The sequence below is a fragment of the Morone saxatilis genome, unplaced genomic scaffold, assembly GCF_004916995.1.
Source record: "Morone saxatilis isolate NCDOM2014 unplaced genomic scaffold, NCSU_SB_2.0 Contig1, whole genome shotgun sequence".
Lineage (NCBI taxonomy): Eukaryota > Metazoa > Chordata > Actinopteri > Moronidae > Morone > Morone saxatilis.
This window is the reverse complement of record NW_023339651.1, coordinates 21,620,026-21,626,463: the sequence shown is the minus strand read 5'-3', so window position 1 is coordinate 21,626,463 and position 6,438 is coordinate 21,620,026. Positions and strand designations below refer to the sequence as shown.

Here is a 6,438-nt window from a genome sequence, read left to right as displayed (position 1 = left end):
GGAAAAACAGCTAGCCTGCCTCTCCTCAAAGTAAAAGAAACCAAACAGATGATACAACATTGGATTTGTCACTTCCTACTTGTTGTTGTGAGCCTGTCACTACTAGCAAGCTAACAAGTAGCTTGTTTGTTAGCAGATTACGTGTACAACAACCTACTACATCAGTTTGCATGACTGTGTCCCAAGCAGTGCTTAAATTCAATTCAATTCAATTCTATAATCTTGAAAGCAAGTGAAGAGAATCGGACTACAATGCTACAATAACAATAATGAGGTTAAACTTCCTGTTCCATCACTTTTCAAGATGTTCTTTTAGCTAGCTGTTTCCCCCTGCATCCAGTCTTTGTGCTAATTAGGTTAACCACATCCAGGTCTATACTTGCAGCCTCACAGACATGAGACTGATATCAATCTTGTCATCTCACTCTCAGAAAGAGAGATATTCTGTCAAGGGCCTTTTATTTAAGGCACATTCTGATTTCTTATCTTAGAAGCTTGCATCAATTCAGAGAGGGACATTTTTGGGCAAACTCCATTGTTGAATTTCAGTGAATTGGAACATCTTACTCTTAATAGACATCCCATAAATCCATAAGCATTGTTCTTTAAATGGTGGCAGGAGACATATAGTGTATAATGTACATAACACAACGTAACATCTGTGGTTATACACGCTTAATGGCACTAGCTTCGCACTGACTCCCTCTGCTTTCTGAGATGGTACGTTGCACTAAAAGTCCTCAGGATGCAAGCACAGGATTAAAAACTGTACAAACTGCTGCTGCTGGACCGTATACTGTTGAAGAGCTAGAAAAATAATCCGGTGGCTGAGCCTTTCCAGGGCCGGTGTGGCGTCCTCTGTTGGGTAAATAAAGGGAGGCTTGTTTTCAGCGCACAGAGAACAGGGTGGAGGCGTCAAGGGAGTCACCAAAGTTGTGAGTGTGACAGACCTTGAAACGCCAGCAGGCTTCTTATCTGTCCATACTGAAACATACACACACTGGCGTCTTCAGATTGAAACCTCGTATTCTCTCGTTTCCTGTGAAGAGAATGACCACAGGTGTTGTCCAGCGTTTTCTCTCAGACAACCAAACCCAATTTATATTCTAGTGATTTAAATTCTAGTGAAACTGAGCTAATACTCATATTATCATAGTCATTAACAGTCTTGTTTAACCATGTTGGAAACAGTCTCTATGACTATGGGTTTGTTTATAATCACATATGGTACTAACATACCATTCATACTGAGTATGACATCAAATTGAGTACGTAGTGTGTATCAACTGCATACTGTATGTGAATTTTGTGTATGTGAGAAATGCCCAGAGTATGCAGCATGAGCTTATTGCACATACTCAACCGCCTCACAATGCATTGGGTCAGCTCATCAGACTGGTCCATGGTGGACTGTGAGATGGACGTTTTAGTCCGTTTTATTTTTACTGTTATTTCAAAGATTCAAGGTTATTTTATTGTCTTTTACAATGCAAGACTAAAGAATGAAAGTCAGATATAGTTCCCTTAATGCTTTAATCACCACTAAATTTAATTCAGTTAAAACAGTTTAACCTCAGAGATTCCGCTCTCTCACAACAGTTTTATTCACTGATGTATGCCGTATGGGCTACACTGGGATGGTCCAGATGGGATGGAGTTCTGGATGGTCCACCATGTCGCCAATGCAACGTCAGCAAGGAGAGTGGTGGAGGGATGTTTGGACTGGACATCATGGAAGTGGGTTGTAGGCCCCTTTCAAGGTGCCTGAAGGTTCAAAATAACTCTCGCAAAATACTGTGGAGTCCTAACTGCCCATTTCCTGCCATGGTATAAAAAGAAACCATGCCTTCCGGAGTAAAATCATTTTCATGTAAGACAACGCACCATCCCATGCTGCAACAAATACCATTGAGGCCTAGGCTGCTATGGGCATTAAGGGAGAAAGAATCACGGTGTGGTCACCATCATCTCCTGGACCTCAACCTATTGAGAACCTGTGAGCATCCTTAAAAGGAAGCTCTATGAGGGTGGGTGGCAGTTTACCTCAAAACAGCAGCTCTGGGGAGGCAAACTCTGGCATCCTCAAAGGAAATTACAGGCAAAAACAGATTGGACTTACAAAGTTATTGAACTTTGAGGAGAGTTGGTTAATGTCCATATCAAAAGAAGGGTTCCTATGCTAATATGTAACCTTGATCATTTAAAGATGTTTTTGATTTAAGATTAGCTTTGATTTGGAGAAAAAGTATTCCCTTTAAATGCAAAAGATACAACAGATTTCAACAGATCCTTTAGAAACTATTAAGTTTTTTTAAACTCTGTTTTGCATAATGAAGTTTGGAACACTACATTTTGAGTTAGTTTGCAAAAAAATGCCATTGTCATCATGTAATTGTGTTTAATAAAATCCAGATTCCGTATAATTGTTGAGGAATAAAAAATCCTATTGACTGCCAATTATATCGACTATTTAGTAAGAAAAAGAACAAAAACAGTATATGCATAATGATTTGGAACACAGTGTATATCTCGCTTTTATCTTTTCACCATCGTCAAAATGTCACAAAACACAAACGAGCCTAGCACATAGCATATCTAAGTACAGGAAAAGAAAATGTTCGTCATACGGCCCAACACTACAACAAGGCATGACATACATACATCACTTGTGGTGGTGACATCAATGGGTGAAATCAACACAGAACTATAAATCAAAACCTACCCCCTTTGGTATTTACAGTGGAACTTTCAGCAGGTAATAATCCAGCTTTCGTTTAAACAAACATTTACACTATATTCTCATTTGTTAGATTTAGTCGTAAATATGGTTATGACATTGACACCTTTAAATTATTTATACAGAAAAAAGCTTTGCCTGACATTTATTCTTTCATATTTCAAATTTAAAGGGGACTGTATGGCAGTTACATCATACAAATGGTCAGCAGAAGAAGGAAATATCATACAACAAATGAATGTCACGTGTCTTAATGCTATCATGTGTGCTTAATCAGGCACAGCGAGGATGTACTTTAACTTCAATGGGCAGCTTTTTGGTCATCAGACCAAGGTCATTGATAGTCAATCGGCAAATGGTGTCTGTGCTGGAGAAGTCAACGGGAACGTTATTTCTTCAAACTGCGTTTGCGTCTGCTTACCCCTCAGCCCCTGCTGGGGAGTCATACAAGTGCCCAATAAGAGATGCTAATGGGATCGTTAGCATGGCAGTTGGTGGCTTACTGTGATCATTCATAATTTGAGAGATTGTCGACAAGTTCAGCAGGTCAGATAGAGTTTAGCAACCTGGGGGAGAGATGCTTATTACTTCTACACTTCTTTATCACACAACTACTCTGATCAAGATATACCTACTATTGTTTGTGGTGAAATGCCTTAAATGTTAAAGAAGAACATTTGTAGCCCTTAATGCAACTGTTATACATAACTTCATTTTGGGACAGAGTTAAAGTGTTTACTGTAAATTAGCAGCAAGCAAAGGCAGGGGGTATCCATCCCGCCCTTCCTCTTTCCAAAAGAAAATTCTTAAGTGCAGTTAATACAGTGAATAATGTGGCGAAGGCAGAGGGGTTGAAGGGAAGCAGAGAGTCATACTAATTGAAGCTTAATTACAATAAGTCTTTATTTAGTTTCTGGTCACATTACCAAGAAACTGGATGGCAACAAAATATAGTTATTAAGTACCAAAAGAACTGGCTAATAAGTGCAAAGTTATTATTTAATAAGTACATGTAAACTTACTAGGAAACTAGATGGTAAAGAAATCAAGGAGTTAGTAAAGTATCCATTAGAAAAAGAATAGTAAGTACTAAAGCTTTTAGCCAGTAAGTACATGAAAACCTACCAGGAAACTAGATAGCAATGAAATCTAGGTATTAGTATACTACCCATAAGGAAAGGATAGTAAGATATTACATAATAAGTGCATGGAAACATAAAAATATAATATCCATAAGAATATCCTTATTAGGAGAGTACCGAAGTAAATGGTTACTATGTACTTTTTACCCAGTAGGTACATATTACTTACTATGAAATACCACAGCATCTACATAGAAATACCATAGGTTTCATTATTCTTTCAACACACTGATGAGTTCTAGTTACTTACCTTTATATACCTTCCAATCCCAAGTATCTTGTTGTGGCTTAGTGATGTGCCTGAGTGTTTTCAAGAATTAATCATATTAAAGATCCATGCTCTTAGATGGTTTAAGTTAATGAACTACCACCTTTTACCGACTTATTAGGTAATAACTTAGTATTACTTACTATCCTTTTCTTATGGCTACTATACTAATACCTAGATTGTATTACCATTGAGTGTGTGCCATGCATTATGCATGTGTTTGGATAGAGTCACTTTTCAAAATGGCAAAGGCAAAACTCTCTCTACAGTGGCTGTGACTCTAAGGATTAGTAAAATCATCAGGTTTTTGTTTGCACTTGCAGAGGCATGACCACAAGGCCAAGAAACTAAAATGCAGGAATACACGTAAAGTCTCTCCAAACACTTTCCCCCTGCTTCCAGTCTTTGTGTTAAAGGAGATTTTGGGGGAAAAAACATGTATTTTCTTTCTTTCCAAGAGACAGAGTGCAGTTCCATTATGGCCGGCTGTCCACTGTGCTTATATTGATTAGATAACAAAATTACACCATTATAACTCAGTATTTTGATGTTTATGTATATCTTATTCTTATTATTTTTATAGAATATATACAGATCACATAGATCTGAGATCAGCAATGTGATTGGCCGACAGTGTATTTATTAATCAGCACACCCTCTGCTCTATATTCCACTTCACCCAACTCCTTTGCACTAAGATCCAGCACATATATAAACTGGAGTAGCAGATGGCGATGCCCACACACAGGCCTACCACTTTGGGCTCATCACTGCACTTTTCACGAACAATTAATTCAAATATATCACTGATATTTCTGAAGTGTTTTTTTTCTATTGTGCAGGCAGGGTTTTGTGTTGTTGAAGGGCTGTTAGAGCTGGAGGTGTCAGTATGATTCAGTGAATCCACAGTTATCTGTGGTAGATGATTTCACTGTTCACAGTAGAACGTAAAACATCTGACAGCTACAGAGAAACCTCTGACATCCTCTGTACTAAACAGGCCAACAACACTAATAGGGACGGGGGAAATGGAAAGGAGAGAGGAAAGAAAAGAGATCCTTTCAGCATTTCCATGCCAGATTTTGACAGATGGTGAAAACCAAAAGGGAAGCAGTAAGATCTTGCTATGCCACAGTAAGCTGTTTACCTATGTTCGTCATTGTCAGAGTATGGGGAAACCTCTAATGCACTTGTAATAGTCCTGTTGAGTTCAGTTTAGCTTGTAGTTTTTTTATCCTACTAACAGACACACTGTCAGTCAGTCCATCCATCCACTTTAATCCAAAGCACAGAATCTCAACAGATAATGCAGAGGAGGAACACTCTCTTCCTGTCTTAAAATGGTTAATGAAATGCAGCACATGACACTTTTAAGTGAATTCATTATGTGAGTATGTCAGTATTTCATTGAGGACAGAGGGCACTGTAGACACTTGGACTTGGCCTCTTTGTTTTGTTTTTTAAAGGGGTATTTCAGCAACTTGGTATTGCAGTTCCATAACGTTTGGTGACTTACAAGTGAATGAACTCAGATATCCTGGCTTTTAGTTTCATCTTATGGGTCAAGCTCCAAAAGCACTGGATCCTACATTTGCCATAATGCAACTAAGGGCAGCTTTTCATTATTCTCCTTGCCTAGTAAAACCCATGTTTTTCAAACTCCACACCTCTAGTTTGTAATTATGCAAGTTTTTTGCCAAAGCAAGTGAAGATCACTCTGATTACATCACCATGACATCATCAGGGTTTGTTTGACAAAGCATGTCATTTTACAACAACTTTTATGTGATGTGTTGTACCTCCCATATTGAACAAACTGATGTTTGTGTGTAAAATTGGTGAAGTTCCCATTTAAATACAATGCCTCTCAACAGCCAACCCTTGCCATTTGTAAATCTTTGTCACATTTTTTTTTTGGCCTTTTATTGCCCAGTGAAAGCTGGAGATCAGGACAGGAAAGGGGGGTGAGAGAGGGGGAGGGATGAAGCAGCAAAGGGCCACAGGTGGGATTTGAACCCTAGGCTGCTGCAGGACTCAATCCACGGTCATCAGCTCTACCAAGTGAGCTAAATGGTAAATGGTAAACGGACCTGTACTTGTATAGCACCTATCTTGCTCAAGGATACTTCGACATGTGGCAGGAGGAGCCAGGGATCGAACCAACAACAGCCCACAGCCCTTTGTCACATTTGCCATGAATACAACAACAAGGAAATGTATTCAAACAACATTAAAGCTGGAACATGAGGTCTGACCAAGCTATAGTTTTGAATGGTAAATGGACTGTACTT

The 6,438-nt window shown here is 38.8% G+C and overlaps 1 protein-coding gene across 1 annotated transcript in view; it reads right to left on the bottom strand.

Annotated features, from left to right (window-relative positions):
* LOC118334514 (1-phosphatidylinositol 4,5-bisphosphate phosphodiesterase gamma-2-like) overlaps window positions 1–6,438 on the bottom strand; it is a 20,156-nt gene that overhangs the window by 11,851 nt on the left and 1,867 nt on the right. The gene's annotated exons all lie outside the window — the stretch shown is intronic.